The sequence below is a fragment of the Peromyscus leucopus genome, chromosome 8b (genome assembly GCF_004664715.2).
Source record: "Peromyscus leucopus breed LL Stock chromosome 8b, UCI_PerLeu_2.1, whole genome shotgun sequence".
NCBI lineage: Eukaryota > Metazoa > Chordata > Mammalia > Rodentia > Cricetidae > Peromyscus > Peromyscus leucopus.
In genome coordinates, this window is record NC_051086.1 from 49,217,207 (window position 1) to 49,241,981 (window position 24,775).

The 24,775-nt window shown below is 42.3% G+C and overlaps 1 protein-coding gene and 1 pseudogene across 1 annotated transcript in view; one reads left to right on the forward strand and one right to left on the reverse strand.

The window, feature by feature from the left end:
- The window catches only part of Shisa6 (shisa family member 6), a 305,394-nt gene that overhangs the window by 126,498 nt on the left and 154,121 nt on the right, over positions 1-24,775 (reverse strand).
- Positions 10,777-13,245, forward strand: LOC114693122 (annotated as a pseudogene).

Below are 24,775 nucleotides of genomic sequence, written 5' to 3' on the forward strand. Positions count from 1 at the left end.
GAAAAATTTTAAGACATGAGAGCAAAAGGTATTGAGGGAGCAATGCAAAGTAAGTAAGTAAGTAAGTAAGTAAGTAAGTAAGTAAGTAAGTAAATAAATAAATAAATAAATAAATAAATAAATAAAATAAATCATCAATTTTTATTTTAGTTTTTGTCGTTCATTGAGAAAAACTAGTTGTGACATAAGAAAGACAGGAAGAAAACTGAAAATGAGTTCAAACCTAGCTGTATGTCTTGCTTATGCTCAGAGGCAAGGAGGTACCTCAGAAGGGACTTGTAAAAAGAATTGTTTGAGGCAGGACCAAAGGGCTGGTGAGCTCAGGCTAGCCCACTTGCCTTGGGGTTAGACGTCACTGCTACATAAAAGAGTCCAAACTGTGAGGGGACTGGAAGGAAATTCTGAGTCTGTGTGTCTAGACCCAGCTGATTGGACAAAAGAATTCCCCGAAAAGGAATTGTTTGTATGAAGAATTCTTGGATGCTGGGAGCAAAGCACTCACTCTGGCCTCTAACACCCATATTCTCCTTTTTGGTAATAATATCTTGATTTCCTATTAGACAACAATTTCTTTCCTATTTGATATTTGGTATTCAAACTCATTTTCTGTTCTCTTCAGTTGTTCCTTATGTCACAACTAGTTTTTCTCCTATACCACAGACACTAAAATAAAATGATTGTTTTTTCCCACTGCTACCTCGGTAGCATTTTCTCTCATGTTTTAAAAATTTTCAGATCCAATGGGCAGCATGACCAAGAAAGGTCCACAGGATGACCTCCCGGGACTTGGCAACTTGGAGTCAGCAAATACAGACAAAAGAAGCTGAAGGTCATTGAATCCATGAAGGAAACCCTTTGAGATGGGATCTTTAGAATGGCTAGAGTTCTCCATGGGCTGTTTCAGGGCTTTATTTTCCTTTTCAAAGTCTTTCTGAAAGTGTGTGTGTGTGTGTGTGTGTGTGTGTGTGTGTGTGTGTCCTTCTCTCTCTGTCCCCATGTAACGGAGCTTTGTTGAGATGCAAATTCGCATGCCACACCATTTCCCCACTTGAAGTATAAATAGTTTTCACAGATTCATAGAGCATGCACTTGTCACTATAATCAATTTCCGAATATCTCCAAGCCCCTCACAAAGAACCTGCAGCAAGCACCATCATTCTCCACTTCCTGCAGCTCTCCATCCCACAACATCTAGTCTTCTTCGGGCTCTCCCACTGCACCTCTCTGGACACTGCACAGGAATGGTCTATGTTATGGGGCCCTTTGATTTTAGGCCATGTGTCAGTCTCAGCTCCACTCATGCCAATCTGAGGGCCAGGCTTCCTTCCTCTTTTGACTGTGTGGTGTTCTATTCTATGGAGTAAATGTGTTTTATTATCCATTCATGGGGAGACAAGCCTTTGAGCTGCCTCTCTTGTTTCTGTAAGTTAGTGGATGCCTTCCCAGTAAATTCCTCTTTGCTCAGGTTAGGCAGACTCAGTTTCCATTGCTTAAAGGAAAAAAATATAAACAGATCAAATTTTCTCCACAGCTGTCCATATGTAACGTGTGTGTCAGGTTCAGTGACTCTAGGATTCAGAGCCCAGACCAGAGCCTTATTCAACTTTAACATTTCTTTTTATGAATTTCAGGGATTCGGGCTTAGCATAAACACTGGTGCAACAGACCAAAATTTAGGACTAGCAGAATGTCTTGAGTGTCTACTGCTCTGTTCTTATTAGCTCAGAGGACTCCTACCTACCCCAAAGGTGATATTCCTGGCCACCAGCAAAATCCATCCAAAGTAGAAATGCTGAGCCAGAATGTTAATTTTATTTTTTATTTTTTATTCTTCTCAATAAGCATTTGCCCATCACTACCTCCAGACTTTTATACCCTATCTTCAACAACCTCGGAACTTCCAGTATCATGGTTCTATAAGCCCCCAGTATAAGTTTGGATCTTTTTATTCCCTCTTATAAGCCCATTATCTGTACAAGCTTCTAAATTGTACTTTAAAGTCATTCTATTAGTGGCAAGGCATGTGACCTCAGTTTGTTACATCTGCAAAATGGGAGCGTGGGAGTGTTTGGACAAGTCAGTGAGCTATCCACTTTATTTAGTAACAGAACCAACCAGCTCTTCAAGTTTCTTGTAGGTGGAAGCTCAAAACATAGGTGAGGCTGATTGAGTAAAAGCTGCCTTCTTCATTTAAAACTTGGGAATATCTGGTTTACCTTAAGAGGTGGTGCCACAGCTTCTATTCCATGCTCTAGATCAGTGGTTCTCAACCTGTGGGTCATGACCCTTTGAGTTTTGAATGACCCTTTCACAGAGGTCACCTAAAACAATTAGAAAACATTGATATTCACATTACGACTTATAACAGTAGCAAAATTGGTTATAAAATAGCAATGAAAATAATTTTATGGTTGAGGTCACCACAACGTGAGGAATTGTACTAAAGGGTCATAGAATTAGGAAGGTTGAGAACCATTGCTCTAGAACGTCTGAACACTAAGCAACTTATGGTTCAGCAAGCTTTCTGCCACATGGAGAGGAATAGGGACCAGATAGTTCTGGAGTGAGATCAACCCCTCTGGTAGGATTTTCTTAAAGGTGGGTACAAATGTATATGGTGGTAGTTTGAAGAAGCAATGAATAATTATCTTCTTGGACCAAAGAATAACAATAGAGTTGGGATATCCATGAGGTTACCTCCCCCAGAAGGGTGTACCACAAGGAATATGGGAAGACCAGAGTATGCAGGGGGCAATGTAACTTCTTGTTTGAAGGATTCTGATCTTTAAGGGAATTCTGATGCAACCGTACAGCTCTGTATGATGGGGGGTTAGGCTAAAGGGAAAGAGTCATGAAGAAGAGTGCAAGCTTCCTCACAGCTCCCCTTGCTACTGCCTGTGTGGAAGGTGTTGTTACCTATTAAGGGAATTGTGTCCACCAGGAGTGACAACAGATGTCTTTAGTGGTGTGGAGGACAGAAGAGCAGACACCATGAGAAGCAACAGTTGAGCTGATGAGGAAAGTCAGGAGAATGCAGCTTGTCAATGGGAGAAGGTATGGGAAGCTGTCTCTGACTTATGCAACAATCCACATTCTAGTCCCTCTCTACATTGCCCTCTCTTGACAACCCACCCTTGTGTAAGCCAGTCCCCAGACCCACGAGGGAGATCTGCTTAGAAAATGATCCACTAGCCATGCAGGCTCCTTAGTGACAGTTGAGCAGATCCCACAGAGGATGCTTCTCCCACTAAGTCCAGTTCAGAAGCCAATGCTGTACTGTGTGTGTTTGAGAAGTCCAGGAAGAGTTATCACTCCTGCTGTTCGTGTCCTTTGTTGTTCTAAGTCAAGGGACATTCAGAGTGAAGAAGGTGACCTCTGAGTAATGCTGTCAGTCTTTATTTTTCTTATTGTTCTGCCAAGGTGTGTCTAGAAATAAGAGTCTGTCAGTCTGCACATTATGATACTCTTCCCCCAGCCTGCCATAATAAATATGATATTGATTGATATGATCACAACGTTCTCTTATTCCATGCTCCTTCATCTACTCTTTCATGGTACACCAAGAAGGAAGTGTTGGACTATGCTGGAGTAACAAACATCTGCCAGCTCCCAAATCTTAGTGATTCCCAATAACAAAGTTTCCTGTCCTCTCTGAATGCCCACTGCATGTTGATGGTAAGTGGGATGAAAGGGCCAACTCTCCATCGTTACTCAGAGGTTTAGGTTCTGTTGATGCCATGCCAAGAGCTTTAGAAAGGCCTTGCAATGTAATGCTCAGGCCTGGGAGTGAGAGTCTGCATTTCTGTTCATAGTACAAGGGCCACAGTTATTTGGAAGGTCCCATCTATCACAAGAGGGCCAGGAGAAGCAATCTTCCCTTGGGCCAGCAGAAAGGACTGGGAAAATGTGACAAACAGCACTAATGACCAACATAGGTGGGGGAGATTGTGGTTTTATGGGCAGAAAACCCTAACTTGCAGTTTGAGGACTCCATCCTTCCCAGCTATGTATGTTATAGTGAGCGACACGTTGGAGTCTGTGACCTTCAGTTTTGTCATTTGGGAAATGAGGACATCCCAGATTCCCTGGGACATCTAATAGTGCATAAAACAGGGCCCCAGCAAATATTAGTTCTCCTTTCTTTTCCTTCTAAATACCTTATTGCAGGTAAATATTTTGATTTATAATTTGAGTCAAGTTCTCTCTTTAGCTGAGGTTGGCCTAGAACTCATTGTATATCCTGGGATAGCCTCCACCTCACAGAAAACCTCCTGTCTCTGGCTCCCAAGAACTGAGAGTAGAGGAATGTGAGCACTTGGTTAGCAGGTAATTATCATAATAGTCCCTTTCAACCTGAAGGTTAAATGCAGATAGTGAGTTTACTGGGTTTTACTTTCCAAGTCCCATAAGGGATATTTGTAGCTTGATGGGCAAAGTTCAACTGAACAGACAGGCTTTGGATACTGTGGAGTGAAGCCCTACAAATAATTACCAGGATTTTTACTCCCTAATATTAACACTGTTGTGGGATTTCCTCATCTTGACTGTTGGCTATACCTAGAGATGAGGTATCACTTCCAACTCAGTTTTGAAACACCAGGCTTTCCTTCTCTCTGCTACTGTCCCTTCCTCATCCTACCTCTAGACCACTTTGCAGACAAGCTGCCATGTTGGAGAGGCCCATGTTCTAAGGAGCTGAGGTCAACATCTAGACAGTAGTCACAGAGGAACTGAGAGCCACTTTCCTAAAGCCTGCATTGATATGTATCCCATCATAGTGACCATGGCAATGGACTCTTCCCCATAGCCTTCAGATGATGCTAGCACCAGTCACAGTATGATCAGAGACTTGTGGGAAACTCTGAGCCAGAGGCACACATCTACTCTATGTCTGATTTCCAACTCACAGAAACCAAAATAATAGTTTGTGTCACCATGTTTGGGGTTAATTCGTTATGGAGCAATAAACATTGATGTAAATGCCAAACATTGTTCCAACTATAGAAACCAAGATAGATGGAATGTGTCCATTTTCTTCAGGAGCCAATCTTGCTGTCATCACACAGTACCCACACTTAGTTCCTCTTTTATAGTGGACAACTCTTGCTCGGAACATGCTTGAGTGAGCCAGGTGAGAACACACATGTGCCTTTCTTGACCTCTGATCTCTTCTGCCTCAGCAGTTTTAAGATATTAAGATATTATACCATGTTTCCCACCCTTACTGAAGTTCTTTTATTGAAGGGCAGTTTATTATGGTGGTAAAAAGTCATAGATGCTGGAGTTTGATGTGGTACCATTCATAAAGGTATACTCTCTGAGGGAGAAATTAACCTACCTTGTTGTGGAAAATTAGTTTAAGATGTGGCACATTTTGCTTAATGATGCAAAGATGTGTTGCATTCTTTTATGTTGCAATTTGTTTAATTTTGTAAGGCTGTGTTGCTTTGCCTGCCTAAAACACCTGACTGGTCTAATAAAGAGCTAAATGGCCAATAGCTAGGAAGGAGAGAGAAATATGTGGGGCTGGCAGGCAGAGAGAATAAATAGAAGGAGAAATCTAAGGAAGATAGTGAGGAGCAAGAAAAGAACAAGGAGAGGAGGCTGCCAAGGTTCAGCCACTCAGCCACACAGCCAGGGAGTAAGAAGTAAAGAAAGGTATAGAGCAGAGAAAGATAAAAGCCCAGATGCAAAACATAGTTAAAGAGAAATGGGATAATTTAAGTCAGAAAAGCTGGCTAGATACAAGCCAAGCTAAGGCTGGCATTTATAAATAAGAATAAGTTCTATGTATTTATTTGGGAGCTGGGTGGCCAGCCCTCAAAGAGTAAGAAGACCTAACTACACTACCTCTCTGGACTGATACCTTCTTTTGTGTTGTTGGGGAATATCTAGCACTTGGGGATATGTGGAGGTCAAGTGAGCAGACCTAGTGCACAGCCTAGGATAGATACATCATTCATCTCAGACATAGGCCTCACATGATAGGCAGTGTATGCGGTGTATCAACACATCTCAATGTTGTTCTGGTCTCATCATATGAGCTCAATCTGAATTAGTAAAACTAGGGACATCCAAATTCAACTCTTGCCTCCATCCATAAACCCTCGATGTAGTTATTAAGGGTTGGGAGGCCTTGTTTTCTTCCTTCATGAGTAGATTTGGGTTTTCTGTGCTTTTCATCTCACACTAGCCCTTACAGGCCACTCCATTTTGGTGGAAAGGAAGTTCTTTAGCACGATTCATAAAACTTATGTAATTAACACAAAAAACCTTTTGTCATGAACACAACCCACAAGAGGCAAAGCCACACAGCAAATATCTTTTAAGTGAATTGATGAGTTTATTAACTTGGGGATTTTTTTTTTCCCTGAACAGCGAGCAAAGATCTGTGGTGGAACAGGACTTGTTAAAGCAGCATTGAGGTTGGGAGGGGACTCGGGACAAGAGCCAGGGCAATAATGCTGTGGGCTGCAGGGAATGGAAACTGAAAGGGAGAGGCATGAAAAAGAGGGTCTGTTGGGTGTCTCTAATTAAAAGGCAGCTAGATAATAACTTGAAGAAACTTTTGCATTATCCTCAGGGCTCCTGTGTGCAACCACAATTTACACTAATGAGTAACGCCAAGTTGTTTGGGCTATGTCTCTTCAGCCCGTGCAATAGTTGATGGGAAGTTGCCTGTAACTTGTTCTTTTGGGGAGAAAAGAGGTGAGGAAGGGGAGTTGGAGCAAATAAGGTGAGGTAGAAGATCTAGAGCAGCTGGATCAGTGGAAGTGGATCGAAGGGCAGAGAAATGGTCCCTTCATGCTTCCTTGTCCCCCTTACGTTACTGCTCCCCACTTCCAAAATTATCTAACTCTATGGGAATCATATCTGGCAAATATTTACTGCTCACTATTATGTAAACATCTATGTTATTTTAAATGTATTACAACATTTATTTAGATTTATTGTGTTTTGAGAGTGGTGCAGAAATAAATGTAATTTTCTCTCGCAGTTCTGTGAAGATAAATGGCTTACAGAATCTGGTGTTCTATTTCTGGCAGAGGAGGTGCCGTGGGCACAGTCGATGCTCGCCTCATGCAGCACCATCTCTGCAGGTCTCATCTGGGACAGCAAGATTTTTGCTCCACCATCCACAAATCTCTATAACCCCATCTTAAACCTGATACCCTTCATCTCCGCTATTTGGAAAGAGCAATATGGTCCACACTTCCCATGATTATATCTTTCATTCCCATTAGAACTGAACTTGACTGACGTTTCAACATCTCTCAAGATTAACAGGCCCTCTGCCTGATGTGTTATGCTGGAATGGAGGCTAACATATGTCTGCCATTACTTGGGTCCTTTCCATGCTTACAACACCCCTCACTTCTAAGACCTTTCAATCACCTCCAGTACTTCTTTCATTCTGTACAAAATGAAAATAAAATTCTTAGGCTGTCCTTACTGGGGCTTCATCCTGTGGTTCTGTGGTGTGGTGGACCTTTGTCACTCAGCATCCTCTCATCCTCTCATGGGCATCCACATCCTGGGGGAAAAATGTGCTTTTCCACACTCCTTGTTTATTTACCTGAGAGGAAGTTGTGCTCTGCTTTAGTACCCAAAGGCCCGTGTATTGAAAGCATGGGCCCCAGGATGGTGCTGCTGGAAAGTGGGAGGCAATTGGTCATTACGGGTCTGATCCCTAAAGAGGACTGTGGTCCCAGCAGTCATTTTCCTTGCTCAGTAGCCTGTGATGTCAACAGTTTATCTCTGGCATTTACCATGCCATGATGCCTAAAGATTGAGACTAACCAACCTTAGACTGGAACTTCCAAAATTGTGAGCCCAAACAACCTTTTTCTCTTTATAATTGTGATGGAATGCTGCCTTACACATGCCCATGTCCCCACTGGGAGCTTAGGCAAAGCTCACACTGATCAGTGCCTAACTGGCCCTGTCTACGGTGAGTGGCACCATGGTGGCCTGAGGACTTTGTCACAGCTAGTGAGACACAGTGAGTGTTTCATTGAGATTTTTATTGAAAGAAACTTTGCTCTTCTTCTTGTACAGAAAACTCCAGAGGCTGTAGGGGCTGGAGAGGCACCACCATCTGGCCTATCACATGATTGAGAAGCAAGCCGGTACACCTGAGTGCACAGCACAGCGGTGAAGAATGGAGGTACCTGGAGCTGAGAGCAGTGTTTCAGAATCCTAAAGCTCATGGTGCTTAAAACTGCACCAAGCCCTGAGGTTTGTATCTTGCAAAAATCAGCACTACGCCACCTTAATTAAGACAATCTGAAAGAATTGTCTGTCACTGGAAGCAAAGGGGATCTTTCCTAACAAGCCTGTGAGCAGATTCTTTTACGGCTGGATATGTAGTCATCTGAAAACTCAAGGGAACAGAAGAATGGTGCAAAGGAAGGAGTCTTTGCCATTAGCCTGGTCCCACTAATTACAAGACAAGGAAGCTGAGAGTCTGGGTGTGCCATCAGGACATGTGTTCACATAGTTGCTGCAGGCAGAGATAGTGACATGACCTACACTGGACATTCAGTCTTTTGTCACCTCATCCCATTCAGACTGGAATGGACTGTCCTTTTCCACAAGGATGAGAGCTTTCAGGCCTTTTTCAAATTGCTCACAACTATCCACCACATTGAGTGACTTTCCTCCACATCCTTTCTTTCATTCTTTCTATTGGGTTTAGATTCATTTCTTTAATTATTTTGTTTTAAAGTATTTCAAGGACACATAAAAACACAAGTAAAATCATGGGCACTCTATGCCTTCATTTAAGTTTAACAAATACTAATACTTTTTTAGATATCCCCCAAATCGTTCTTTTATATTAAAAGAAATAGACAGTAATAGAAGTTACACCTGAAATCCAACTACTGCCTTTCCCATGCTTTCCACATGATTCCTATTTTCCCCAGTAGTAACTACGGCCTTAAATGTGGTTGCCTTTTTCTTACCACTGTTTTGTACATCAGTACTGTCAGAGTGAGTGCTTGGGTGTTGAGCTTTCTGATTTTCCATCATGATCACAGTGCACATCCTGTTTGGAGCTTGCTTTTCTCACTCAGTGCTATGTCTTGGGATTTGCTAGGCCTGGGTGATAGTTGAGCTAGCTACAGACTGCTGGTGTGGTGGCTCTTCTCACTACCTCACCGAAGCCTCATCTGGCAATACTGTGCATGTTGAAAAGCCAGCTGCCACTTCAAATTCATTCCCAGGCAAGGACCTTGTTATTCATTTCTATCTGCTTTAAAATACAAATGTTATTGGGGGTGGGGGAGAGGTGGGGGTTGTTTGAAGTATTTGGATATTCTAGGTTATTATTTCAGCCCTAGGGGACTCATCATGTGTCTTGAATCTGTAGATTTATCAGTGTTGGGGATACCATTATCTATGCAGCATTGCTTCCCCTTGTTCTTACACCATTTCATTCTGGGAGTGCTACTGGGTACCCATAGTCTACAAATTCCATGCTTTTTAGCTTAACCCAGTCTTTATGAGACATCACCTCTTTGCAGTCTTGTTTCCTCCAGTTTGTTTTCCGACTCACTGGTTCTTTCTTAGGAGACGTTTAAACTATTAATTCATCTGTTCATCATGGCTTTGTTTGCTACATTTTTCCATATCAAAAGGCTGCATTCTGTGCTTTCCCACAGTTGCCTTTTCTATGTTCAGTAAGGTCTTAATCTCTCTTTATTGGCTTAAATACCTTCATATTTTCAGTCCACTGTCCCCATTATTCTTCACACACTTCTTTTTCAAGTTCCAGACGTCTAATGGCCATGAAATGGGCTTGGCCCACCTTTGACAGGTGTGCTCACTTACTTCGGATATCCCATGTTTTCCCTTTTTAGTGCAATTCTGATTTTGCCACTACTGCTCATCCTAGGAATGTAACTGTGGGGGAATCAATTTTTATGATGGATTTTATGATATAGTTTCACTTCATGGTTCCCTATACCTCTCTAGAAATATAAAATTAGACTTCAAACCTTTAGGGTATGTTTTCTCCTTAAACTGTGTGTCCTATAATAACAGGTGCTGCACCAGGCTCTGTTTGGGTATCACAGGAGAAAACTATGTTGTAATACTGTGCCTTACAATTCATTTCACTACCAAGAAATCTTTCATTTTATTCTTTGTAACTCCAGGTGCTAGAGTGTGGTTTAGCCATTAGTAACATCTTTGGGAAAGGTGATATCTATATCTATATCTATATCTATATCTATATCTATATCTCTATGTGGTGGTAATCTAATTGTACTGAAATATTATTTTGATTGTATGTTAATAAATAAAGTTGTCCGGGGTCAGAGCTATTAGAGCCATAGCAAGAGTGTGGCGGTGGTGGCACACGCCTTTAATCCCATAGATATCTGTGTGTTCAGGGTCAGAGCTATTAGAGCCATAGCAAGAGTGTGGCGGTGGTGGCACACGCCTTTAATCCCATAAGATCTCTGTGTGTTCAGGGATACAGTCAGCATTGGAGACATATGCCTTTAAGATCTAGGGGGCTGTACATTCAGACAGTGACGAGGCAGTCATGTGTTTGGGTTTACAACCAATGAGAAGGCAGAACGACATACTATAAAAAAATGAACCGACAGGAAGTAGGTCTCTTTTCGCGAAGCTGGGACAGCAGGAGGAAGGGTGAGATTTTAGCTCTGAGCTCTGACCTCTCGGCTTTCTCTTTTACATTGTTTCTGTGTTTCTTATTTAATAAGACGGTTGGTTACATCAATATCTCTATATCTCTATATCTCTATCTCTATATCTCTATCTCTATATCTATATATATATTGCACAGGTACTCCAAGGAGAGAGACACATTTTGATCCTCAGGTACTTTTTGCTTGAGAGGCCCATGTTCTCTCACTTCGATAGCTGAGAAAACGTGAAAATATTCTGGAGACATCTTCCTCACACACCCTCTGAGCAGGCGGGAGCTGTAGGCAGAGCTGGGCTGGGCTGGTGCAGTGGGCACAGAGAGGCAGATTAGAGTCTGACAGACAAGGTGTTCTGCACTAATATGGTACTTTTATCCAAGTTAAGATGATTTAAGATAGTGAACTTGAGTTGGAAGAGACAAGTCTGGTCTCAAAATGGAGGGCCAAGCTCCAAAGGAACAAGAATGGTTGAGGAAGCTGTTTATTGGTGGTCTGAGCTTTGCAACCACAGATGATAGCTTAAGAGAACATTTTGAAAAATGGGACACATTTACAGACTGTGTGTATGGTAATGAGAGATCCCCAAACAAAATGTTGCAGGGGCCTTGGTTTTTGTGACCTACTCTTGTGTTGAAGAGGTGGATGCTGCAATGTGTGCTCGGCCACACAAGGTTGATGGGCGTGTGGTGGAACCAAAGAGAGCTGTTTCTAGAGAGGATTCTGTAAAGCCTGGTGCCCATTTAACCATGAAGAAAATTTTTGTTGGTGGTATTAAAGAAGATACAGAAGAACATAATCTGAGAGACCACTTTGAAAAGTATGGCAAGATTGAAAGCATAGAAGTTATGGAAGACAGGCAGAGTGGAAAAAAAGAGAGGATTTGCTTTTGTAACTTTTGATAATCAGGACCCAGGTGATAAAATTGTTGTTCAGAAATACCACACTATTAATGGGCATAACTGTGAAGTGAGAAAGGCCCTTTCTAAACAAGAGATGCAGTCTGCTGGATCACAGAGAGGTCGTGGACGTGGATCTGGCAACTTTATGGGTCATGGAGGCAACTTTGGAGGTGGTGGAGATGATGTTGGTCGTGGTGAAAACTTTGGTGGAAGAGGAGGCTGGCAGCAGAGGTAGTTACAGAGGTGGTGATGGTGGATATAATGGATTTGGAGGTGATGATGGTAACTATGCTGGTGATCCTAGTTACAGTAGTTGAGGAGGCTATGGTGGTAGTCGACCAGGATATGGAAACCTAGGTGGAGGATATGGTGGTGGTGAAGGAGGATATGATAGTTACAATGAAGGAAGAAATTTTGGTGGAGGTAACTATGGTGGTGGTGGGAACTATAATGACTTTGGAATTTATCGTGCACAACAGCAATCAAATTATGGGCCCATGAAAGGGGGCAGTTTTGGTGGAAGAAGCTCAGGCTGTCCCTATGGTGGTGGTGATGGATCTGGTGGTAGAAGTGGTGGGTATGGTAGCAGAAGGTTTAAAAAAAACCCAGCAGAAAAGGGCTACAGTTCTTAGCAGGAGAGCGAGTGAGGAGTTGTCAGGAGAGCTGCAGGTTACTTTGAGACAATCATCCTAAATGCATTAGAGGAATTGTAAAAATTCTTCATCATTAAAAAAGATGCCACAGAAGGAGCGATGATCCATAGTCAGAAAAGTTACTGCAGCTTAAACAGGCAGCCCTTCTTGTTCAGGACTATCATAGCCAGTTTGCAAAAAGTGCAGCTATTGATTGATGCACTGTAGTGTCAATTAGATGTACATCCCTGAGGTCTTTTATCTGTTGTAGCTTTTCCTTTTCTTTTTCTTTTCATCACATCAGATATATTGCCCTGTAACTTGTGGGAGTGGCACCAGAAATAAAAAAAATTAAGGAATTTTTAACTTTTCAAAAAAAAAGATTTAAAATGTTTACAAGTGAAAAAAATTTAATGTATAGTGCTAACTTTTTTAATGATGAAGAGGAGGCTGGGGAAGGGGAGGGAAGGAGGAGAGGAGGAGGAGGGAAGGAAGGAGGAGGAGATGAGAGAAAATTACTCTTCTTTAAGTTAATGTCAGCAGATCCCCGCCCCCCTCTTTAGTTCTAAAATGCATTGTTCAGGATCTGGGCTAGACTGTGGCCAGGAGTCTCCGGGCTCTGCCTGTCTTTGCCTCAGGTCATTGGTTCTGGGGATCTGAACTCATGTCCTCAAGCTTTCAACACAAATGTACCTTCCCCGTCCTTCTTTCTTCATGTCTAATCATGCGACAGTAGGAGAAGGACAGGCTCCTCGGTGTGCCTTCTATTTGTCAGTCAGTGCTGATAGCCCGGCAAAGTCCTTCAGCCCCCTATGCTTCTACCTCACAGTCACACCGTATCTTGGTGCCAAGGTGAAGTGAAGAGGCATCGGCAAACGGAAATGACATACAACGTAAGAGTTGACGATGGGAGCCAGAGCCTAGATTCATATTATAGCCTCCAAGTCCTCAGAACCATCTGACCCACTGTTGGGTCTGCATAATAAACTTTAACCATGACTATTGCTGGGGCCCAAGGCCCCCTCCCCACCTCTGTGCTGCTATTTCCTTTTTCCATTTTGCTGAACAAATTACCTTTCCCAGCGACGCCTCTGCTGAATCTGCAGGATGTGTCTGATAGTAATCTTCATTTTAAATTTAAAGCTCTCTAAAATTTCATTGTGAAAACAATGTTCTCCACATGGTGCTTTATCACCAGGAAAATGCTACATGGATACACATCCTTGTAAAGTCTCAAACCAGGAGAGCCAGAAGAATGTGCCCACGCTGATGCATGGGGGAGAGAAAGCATTTAAAAGATTGAGCACACTCACATGAGGATATGTGAAAAGATGACAAGGTCCTGGAGACTTGGGATGAGTAGACATGGGACTCAGCCTTAGCAGTAATAAAATGGAGCCCCCCCCCACCCCAAGAAACTCATTTAACTCACATGATCCTGAAGGGGATCCCTACATGCCCTTCCTATGTGGGGAAGAATCCTAAGAAAAGTTGATGATAAGATTTTGCCTCCTAGCATGAAAACAAAGGTGGGTCAGATACAACACAACCTGGTTGTCCTGGCAACCGGAATGTAGGTGGATAATCTAATCTTGGTCAACTAACTGATCTCACCCAGGACTTCAAACACAAGGATACAGGGTAGATGATGCTGCAGGGCATGACTGCTTAGCAGTTGTTTGATCATCCCCTTTGGAGGGTCAGTGCTGTGGCTAGAAGTGGCGGCAACAGCAATGCCCAGCTACCTATTTCCAGTGGTGTGGGATATGTTGGTTCCTGCATAACTTTTATTACAATGTATTCATTGGACTCAGTGTGATATGGCAGCATGCACTGATGAAATACAGTTTCCCTTTTCCTACCTTCCTCATACCCTTCACCACCTGAAGTGGTGAATTTTTTCATCCTTCTTTATGGCTGGATAATATTTCATTGTGTATACAAATCACATTGCTTATATTCATCTGTTGCAGGCACCTATGATTTCATATCATAATCACCGTGACTACTGAAGCAATAAATATGGGTGTGCAGCTATCTCTTTGATATACTGGCTTCATTTCTTTGAATATATACCCAGAAATGGGATAGGTGGATTTGATGGTAGCCATATTTTGAATATTCAGACTCTTTGTGAGGGTCTCTGATGTTGGTATTTTTCTGTTTCACCAGAGTTGGTTTCTGTAGTTTTAACAGCAAACCTCATTAGCTGAAGGTCTACAATTTCCCCATTAAAACACTATGTATTGCTTCGTGTGAAGACCTTTTACACACATAGTTTCGTTGTCTTCTGAATAGACACCCCTGAGCTGGGGATACTTCCTTATCATGACATGGATCAGAACAAAGGAGTACACAGAAAGGCACAGCTGTCTCAGACTGGATAGGGGCCAGAGCTTGTGTTTTCTCTGTCACCAATGTCATGGTGTCCCGTTTCAAACTGAGATCCTGACCTTGAACACACATTCAGGACTGAAGGCAACTAAGTGCTGGGAGTCCTGTTCCAGGTCACTCAGGGAGAAGGTAGAAACAATCTTAACTCTAGACCAGTATCATTCCATTATTTATAACCTCTCCTTCCAAAGGATTTGTTTAATTAAACTTATATGTTGCTTGGTTTGGTGTTTATTTCTTCACGTGCTGTAAGTATAGAAATAAATCATTTATGAGCCATATTAAAAGAATTCAAGAAATCTTTGCTCAGGGTTTTCAAGACACACACACACACACACACACACACACACACACGTCTCCAGTCCTGCTTTTAATCTCTAATGATCTGTTCGAGTTATAACACCTACTGCAACAGCAACGATGATTTAAACATCTCATATGTGACTTAATGATGGCATTGGAGAATATCTAATTATCTCAACAACCTCCACCCTGTCTCAATGTTCTCTTCTTAGTTCCCATCTCACCTGCCCTCTGCCCTGTTGAGCCCTGTGATGTAATCACATTCTTTAACATTCTTGGCAGCCTCTCAACTCCTGGTCCAGGCAAGCAGGGGAATGGGGAAATAGGCAGAGAGGAATTAGTAGTAACCATTGAGCAGATAAAATTCAATAAGAAGGACCTGATCTCCAAGAGTGAGAAGAACAAATTCATTATGCATTCCAGAGTGTGACAGCAGGAGTAGATGGATGGGGTCGTGGGGAGGTGTTTCATTTCCCATAATCCCTTTCATTAAGCAAAATGATTAATAGCTTCAATCAGGGGCTTGCTCATGTCAACACAGAGGTGGAGATCTAGTTTTAGAGCGGCACAAACTTATATTTAGATAGCACTTCACAGTTTGCAAAGTGAGGTGGCTAGAGCAGCCAATCACTCCCTTTTACGTATGGGCTCTCTTCTCTCCCATTAATGCAGGTTGGATTTATTAGGGTGGGATTCTACATCCTGAATCATATGCTAATTACTTTGCTTCCCTAAGGCCCAGGCTCTCTCTAAGCCCAGAAGATTCCTTGACCATAATGTCCACAGTGACTTTACTCAGAAGACTGACTTGCAATGCCATCAGAAGGCTGTGTCTCCAAAGTGTCATCCAGTCTACCTTTGAACCAGCAACTCAGCTGTCACTTGTCAACATCTCTTGGTTGTTCTGCAATTCCCATTAAACTAAATAGAATGTTCAGCTGATCACAGCTCACCACCAGGGCATGTATTTATTGAGAACAAGCAGGTTTGTCTTATATGACCTTGAGAGAACAGATTGGGGTGCACTCCATAGTTGTAGAGAAGTTGCGTACCATGCACATGGACCTGGGCTGGCTAGGCCAACTCTGGCACAAACATTGAGGCTGCTTTGCTCGGGAGCACTGTTCCCTCACTTGGGCCCAGATAGTAACTGAAGCTGGATGAAAGGCTGACATCTTTGCCTGCATTTCATGTCTGTCTCCCTTCTGGGCTGAAGGCTCAGAGGTTAGACATTGACCTTAGCCTTTCCCTCTTGAGTCACACTGGATTCTTATAGCTTGGGGAGAACACATAACATTCTTCAGACTATCCATAGGGTGAGACTCCACCTCCTCAGAGGTCCCGTGCCCCCTCAAGTACTAGGGCCTTCTTTCCCAGTCCCCTTCTTCAGAGAGCCTCCTGTAGCCTAGGCTGGCCTGAAACTTCCCACATAGCTGAAGATGACCTTGAATTTATGATCCTCTACTCTCCACCTTCTGAGCACTAGGATTGAAGGCATGTGCCATCTGTCTGTTTTTATGCAGTGCTGGGGAATTGAACTCAAGGCTTTTGTGAATGCCAGGCAAGCACTCAGCTAACTGGGCTACAACCCTGTGCCCTGATTGGTTTCTTTTTCATTTTGTTTTTGTTTGTTTGTTTGTCCTTCGAGACAGGGTTTCTCTGTGTAACAGCCCTTGCTATCTTGTAACTAACTTTATAGACCATGGTGGCCTCGAACTCACAGAGATCTGCCTGACTCTGCCTCCCAAGTGCTGGATTAAAAGAATGAACCACCACTGCCCAGCGCCTGATTGGTTTCTTAATCATCATCTGTGGTTTAGCAGAAATGGATTCTACCTCACATTAGAAATTTCTGTCACAAGAAAGCAATAAAATTGTTATTATAATTAGAAATAGTATTGTTGTTCAATTATCTGAGAATGGAAGCCAGGGCCTTGTGCATGCTTGGCAAGTGCTCTGCCTCCAAGTTGCAGTCCTAGACCCCATACTGCTATTATCATTGATTTATCAATCAGATTTGTTTTCAAATGGCAAGCTTCCCACTGGCTCATTCTCAGCATCCTTTGGTTTATTTATTCACAGTAAGTAGAGCATGAATTCTAGAGTTACATCATTTGGGGTTCAAATCCTATTTCCTGTTTTATTACTTGTGTAGACTTAAGTAGTTTACTTTCCCTGGGATATAAGTTTTAAAGCCTTGGTATGAGGGTTTATGCTTAGTCTTATTGTAACTTGTTATGGCAATGTTTGGGTGATATCCCTGGGAGGCTTGCTCTTTTCTGAAGGGATACAGAAGAGGAGAGGATCTGGGGGAGGGAGGAAGTGGGAGAGGGAATGGGGAGGGAAAACTGAGGTTGGGATGTAACATATGAGAGAAGAATAAATTTTAAAAAAGAAAAGAAAATTGGAGGCATAAACACTTACTTTAAAGGGCTGTAAAAGACTTAACTCAGGCATAGACATGACTTACACATGGAAAATGCTCCAAAATGTGATTCCTTCCAGCTCAGTGTTATTACATGTTGAATCTAGTACCAGAAATAGAGTAATATTCAAGTATACCTGGGTACACATCATGCTCTCATAATTTGTATGGAGAATATAGTGAATGATCTCTGATGTTGGAAAGCCAACACATAAACCATGCTTTTATTTTTAGCTAAGTCAACACAGGAAGTCATAAATCACTAAAATCTAAGCAATTTTCATTCAAAATGGAACACAGTTTAGAAGGACAAGGAGAAGCCGATTTTGATATACACTAAACATGATTATATTCATGAAGGTGATCAGAAGCCTGTACAGTTTTGTGGACATTTATGAAGCCTGAGCAATGACAGGGGCACCACAGTGACCAGCAAGGGAACCATGAGGTACATCTTCCCATCAGGTGAGGACAGCCAAGAATGCAAACTACTGCATGGAGGAAAGACAGCACAGACTGTATGCTTCCAAGGCTCTGACAAGTCTTGCCCTGAACAAACACCCAGGGGCCTAGATTTTATGACCATCATGACTGTGAGAACTCTTGTGTTTGTGTGAAACTGAGAATGAAGTTTGTAGACTGGATGTTCATGCCCTCGCCTCTCAAATTCATAAGTTAAAGACTAAGTCCCCAGCATGATGGTAATTGGAGGTGGGCTTTGGAGGGGTTAATTAACTCACAAGGGTGGAGTTCACATGATGTGACCGGTGCTTTTATAAGAAATCTGAGAGGGATACTCCCCTCTATCTGCTTGCCTCTTCCCTCCCTCCTCTCTTCCCTCTCCCTCTTCTTCACCCTCCTTTCTTCTCTCGCCTCTCCCCTGCTCTGCTCTTTTCTCTTTTCCTTTGTTCTTTTCTCCTTTCTCCTTCAACTTCCCCTTCCTTTCTTTTCTCATTTACTGATGAAGGAAACAAGTTATGCGAGAGTATCTGTAAACCAGGAAGCCAAGCTCACCAGATATCCAATCTATTGGCACCCTGTCTTTGGACTTCTAGCTTCTACTACTCTGAGAAATAATGTCTGCCATCTAAGCCTCATAGCTGATGGTGTTTTGTTACAGATGCCCAAGGTGACTGAGATCTGCATATAACAGAGGATACCAGGCCCCTGTATTTTTTCCACGTACTGACCAAATACCTGACAGAAACAACTTAGGTAGGGAAGAAGCGATTTACTTACCCTTGGTTTCAGATCAGTGTGACAGGTAAGGCATGGAGGAGCAGCTTACATCACAGTCAATAGGAAGCACAGTGGGGCATTCACAGTGTACAGGGGCAGGACAAGACAGAGCCCTCCAAGGCATGCCCCAACCAGGTCCCACTCTCTACAATTTCAAGACAACAACATCCCAGGTCATCCATTTCAAATTTCGACCCATCCATAGATTAAATCATCCATCAGGTCCAAGTCTTCAAGATCAAATTCTCCCTGAAAACAACCTTAAGACACACCAAGAAGCTGCCTTATCCAATCACCACAGCACCCCAGACCCAATCCAGCTGACCATGAAAACTAATCACTGGCTCTCCTAACGGACAATTTGAGAAATTCTGATCTGCCAGATGACAACAAAATCCTGCGGCCAAATTTAAAAAAAAAAGTGAAACAATGATCAGAAATGGCCAAGTTCCATTCACAGCCAACTTCAGGCTAGTTAAAGACATTTAACATTGTAATACATAAATGACAGAGCTAATGAACAACTTCATTAATAAAGATCATGTTTACAACTTTTTAAAGCTATCAATAATCACCTGGCTTGGGTAATACATTCATTAAGTAATACTTCATTAAGGAAAGACATGGCCGTTAGAGCTTGCGCGTAACTGCAGATTCATCTGGGTTTCAATTGTCTTGGCTCTCACACGGGGACAGCGGCCCAGTCAAGACTGTCTGCTGGTGCCTATGACACATTAATTATTTTTTGTTTACTCATAATTAATTTTGCAGATGGATTACAACTTAACAGGACGTGGTGAATGCTGATGGTCAGGAGTGAGGGTTTGAAAACACAGAGGCGAATTTGAATCCTGACTCTCCAAGCATCACTACCTTCCCTGTCTGTGACTCAGTTTCCTCATGTGTAAAAGGGGGATATTTCTAACGTTATTAGATTGTGTGAAAATGAAGTCATATGAAAATACTTATGAAACTGCCAGGCACGAAAGTGTTTAATAAATGCTGATATTTTATGAACTTCAGAGCAGGGGTTTATTGTTTTTGTTCTTTTGTGAATAAGTACCCTCTTTACCCTCAGAATATATACAACCACTGGAATGCCAAGATGGCCAGCACATTGTTGCACACAGACTGGTATTTACCTATGCACCATTTACAAATCATTTGACTTTCAAGTGAAAATGCTCGGGGAGGGTTATTGTTGCATGCGTGTTGGAAGGTCTCCTTTCATACCTTGTCATAGATGTGCTTCTGAGGAGAGCTGAGCAAACTCCAGGGAAGCCAAGCAGCCATTTTGTGCTCACACATGCTTTGTAAGAGTTCCCACTGATAGGCATTTCAATGAAAGGGCGGGGCAAAGGAAGAAAAGAAGCATATTTTCTGTATCACTTAAGTGCCTCCAATGCCTCAACAGGAACCCAGTGCAATTCTGAGGGCTGCCACAGTCACAAAGAGTACTTGTAGTGATTGGCCAATGGGAAGAAGTGAGCACGGCAGTTCTAATTTGTAGTTAACAAGCAGCAGGCTCACAGAATAGGGAGGCTGGTCTAAAACCTTTCTTAGCCAAGTTAGCAGTGAGGGATAAAGATTATGGTAGATATTGCAAGGTGTTTCACCCCAATGTTCACCCTGGTGCTTTCTCCACGTTAGCTTTATTTTAGGGTCTTTTAGGGCTTACAGGGAAGAGGATAAGTTGGGAAGGAGAAGCTGAAGAAAAAAGTGAAGGAGAGGTAGAAGGCAGATGAGAGAAAAGGAAAAGAAAGAATGGAAGGAAGGAAGGAAGGAAGGAAGAAGGAAGAAGGAAGGAAGGAAGGAAGGAGGAAGAATGGAAGGAAGGAGGGAGGACAGGTAGGTGGGCAGACAGATGGATATGCAAGGAAAAGTCCCTCCATCCAGTTTCAGATTGGCTGATGAGCAGCTGGTAGATTGATGGTCTAACTCCAGCCCTCCACATGTGCACATCTTTGTGGGTCATGACTCTCAGCACCTCCTGTCTTGAGAAGAGTCCGTGTTTCAGTTAGGGTTTTTATTGCTGTGAAGGGACACCATGACCACAGCAACTCTTATAAAGGAAGACATTTAATTTAGGCTGGCTTACAGTTCCAGAGGTTTAGTCCATTATCGTCATGGCAGGAAGCAAGGCAGCATGCAGGCAGACATGTTGCTGGAGAGGTATCTGAGAGTTCTACAACATTTTGATCCACAGGCAATCAAGGAGTGAATTCTGTGCCACACTGGGCATAGATTGAGCATAGGAGACCTCAAAGCCTACCCCTATAGTGACACACTTCCTCCAATGAGGCTATACATACTCCAACAAGGCCACACCTCCTACTAGTGCCACTTCCTTCGCGGCGGGGGGTGGGGTGGGGTGTCATTTTCTTTCAAGCCACTATAGTCTATTTTCCAACCATTTGGAAGCCAAACTGACTTTTTGACTTGCTCAGGTCAACAAAATGAGGCTAAGTGATATCACAGATTCTGAGGCCAGAGCCCAAAAAGTTTTGCATGATTCTGCCATTTCCTGCAAATGCTGTTGAGCTTGATTCCAGGTAAGCCTGTAGATGATGAGAGACATGTGGCATGGCCCAAGTTGACATTCACTGGGCCTGTCCCACCCTGCTGACTTCAGTCACCCAGTACAGATTCGTGGTCAAGACATGTTGCCTCCCCACCTCCATGTCAGGTAAGTCAATAACAGTCACATCATGCCAATTTGGGGTGGTCTGTTGAGCACAAGCAGAGTGGAGATGTACAGACTGACACAGGTATCTACTGGTGTTGTCTTCCCTCTGTTCTTGCCCTTCCTGTCTGGGAACCTACATCTTGGCATTGGAGGCTGGACAATGCCACAGCCAGAGCTTCCCAGCCATCAGGCAACTCTGAAAGGGCATCACTGACTTTTTGTTTTGTGGAAAACCAGGTAAATTCTGGGTAGCTGTGTCAAGACATTTTGTGACTTACAGCTCAATGGAGTTCTGACTGGAACAAGTCACTGGATTGGAGTGGCCAAGAATAGTTGTTCTAGAACAGCATGTTTGAAGGAGTTGGTGGTCTGAGGGTGTGATCAGAATGATTGTGTTCATTCACTCCATTTTTTTTAAAAAAAAAGTTCTTTTATTTTTTTGAGATTATAATTATATTAATTCCCCCTTCCTCCCTCTACTTCCTCCCATGTACCCTCCCTTCCTCTCATTCAAATTCATGGCCTTGTTTTCTTTAAGTGTTACATAGATTATGTGTGTGTAAATATGTATCTATATAAATGTTTACATTCTTAAATATATAACTATATTATGCTCAGTTCATATAATGTTAACTAATATGTATATGTTTTCAGGGCTACTTGGTACTGGATAACCAATTGGTGTGCTTTTCCCTGAGGAAGAATATTTTTCCTGCTTTCAACATTCCTTAGTCACCTATGGCTTTGTCTAGGGTTGAGATCTCATGGGTTTCCCCACTTCCATGTTAGCATGTTAATGGCACTGTCTTTGTTCTGGTCTTGTTTGGGAAGTCATATTAATAAGACTTCATAAGTATAGTTTCTCTGACATTCCAGAGAAGACAAATTCTGACAACAAAATTACTGTTTCTTTGAGTCTTATAATGTGTCTGTCATCACTTCCTCAATGGTCCCCCTGTCTTAGGGGCAGGAGTTGTGTTATAGATATATCAGTTAGGACTCTATATTTTGTTCAGTTGTGGTTTTCTGTATTGGTCTCCATCTATTGCAAAGAGATGTTTCCTTGCCAAAGACTGAGGACTATACTTATCTGTGGGTATAACGATAAATGTGTATAGACTGTTGTGCTGTTTTGGCAAATTGATGGTATTGGGTTTCCCTCTAAGCTCCATGACTTCACTAGCCCTGGGTAGTTGATTTAGGTTTTCAGTACCAGGAGTAATTCCCTTTTTATAGAGTGGATGCTACGTCCAATTGCAAAGCTGTTGGTTACTCCCAAGGTATGCGTGCCACTAGTGTACCCTTTGGTTATGGTACCACACTGGATACTGTTGTAAGTCATAAGCATCATAGCTAGGTAGGACCCTTGGCTGCTTTCTTCCTCTGGAATCTTGCATAGAGCCTTCTGATACCAGAAAATCTAGTCCTTAGGGAGGAGGTATTCAGGTCAGTTCTAGCTCAGGAACCTCTGGACCTCATGTCTGAAGTTCATGCTGTATTCAGCAATAGCGATCTTCCACTTCTTGGGGGCAACCAAAGGCAATAGCAATAGCCTATAATATTTTGGGAGTATCTTGCACAACCCTGAGCAAGAACACAAAAGAGAACTTCTCATGCCTGGTATTCAGGGTTTTTGTTAGATAGTCTATAGCTCTTAGGGGAACACTGCCAGCCCAAATGGGAAATTTTAATTTAAACTCTGTATATGTATGTATATATACAGGCTTACATGTATTATAGGTATTTTAGGGAGGTAGTTAATAATATCATTCATTATAACTTTTTCAGACGTCCTTATTGCTATTTTACCCTCTTCTTACCTTCTTTTGTATTTATCTACCCCTTCTTAATTAGATGCTCCCATTTTTCTCATTTCTCCTCTAATTTTTCTTTTACTTGGTTGTTTAAATATGCAGCAAATGCCTATCTTCAGGCCTTTGCTTGTGGGAAGCCAGGTGGATATGAGCCATCTCCACCGTTTCTCCCATCACTGGAAGGAGTGTAAGGTCTAACCAACCTCTACTTGCTCCCCAATAGTCCCTTTTATGACACTTTTAGTAGGTGGTTCCTCCCTACAATATAGTCTTTCCTCTACTTTCTGGAGAGTGACTTCCCCCAAGCCATAATCTACCTACTTACTGTATTGATACACTGGCCACAGCCCCACGATCTAGCGTTTCCCAATTCTTCCCGAAGTGTGCCTAACAGAGCACAAAAATATCCAGGTCACAGCATGATAATTATAGAGGAAATATACAGAGATCAAGACCAAGTGCAAGTTTGTAGAAGTTTCAACTTTCTTTAAAATCATGCTTTAACTTAAGCATTAAATAATGCCAGAGAGATTGAACTAAAGCTTGGTTTATTTTAATAAGGAAATCATATTTGTATCTCATACCGTGAAATAACTGTGGTATTTGGAGAACAGATTCCACCTTGATCTTGTGGCTTCTCTACTTCTATTCCCCAGGAGCCCAGACCAGCCTCTACAGTAAGAAGTTAGCTGTTACCTACCACCTACAACATGCTAATCATTGTACTAGACACATCTCTCTCATAGGTCATATAAATTTCATTACAGTCCAAATATTATTATTTATTCCTTATTAAAGATGGAAAAATTAAGGTTTGGAGATTTAAAATCATTTTTCCCAAAGCCTCAAAACTGATGAAGTGGAAATGATACTTAAGCTCAGCTCTGAAGATCTTCAAAGCTCATTTCTTACAAGACAACTTGCTGTTAATAAGCAGCAGCCTCAGATACATACTCTTTTTCTCATATTCTTCAAATATCCTTGAGGGGAAAAAAAGCTGTAGCAAAATAACATTCCCTTGCCAAAAGGGAAATGTAGCTTGGTAGGCATTCATTAACTAGAGAAAAATGGAATGGCCAGGCGGTGTCTTGGAGTTCGCTTTTTGTCAAGTCACCATATCCCAGGAATTTTAGAGACTGTTTGCACCCACCTGTGGAGTATACATGCAGTGAACAGAACTCCAAGGAGATCTCCAACACTTGGCAAGGTCATATGAATATGCAGGGGATTTCTTTACAAGACGAAGGGGCTCTTCTGCCAGGCTTAGGGAGCCCATGTTATCCTCAGTAAATTAAAAGTGATTTTGAAAACTCAAGAAACAAAAGCAACCAAGTCAATCTAGTTGTGTTTTAAAAGATAAAGAAGGCAGGGAATTATAGAGAGAGTAAGTAGGAGAAACTTTGTGGGGGTGGATTTGGTACCTGGCAGTGTTTTAGAATCCTCCAAGGCATGCCTTGGACTGGTGCTTCTTAGATCAGGCTCGTATATCAAAACCAACCCAGGTTACCCATAAAATCACAGATCAGGGAATCCAATTTCTGTATTTTTTTCATTTAGTTTATCAAGAATGTCTAACCTGTTCATGGTTGATACTTCATGGTGAGGTCCAGGGGCCATCCTTTGACCACTATGAACTCCTAACTATTCACAGATCCAACCTGGAAGAAGGGATGGATGGAGAATCTTGGAACTAATGAATAGACCGGT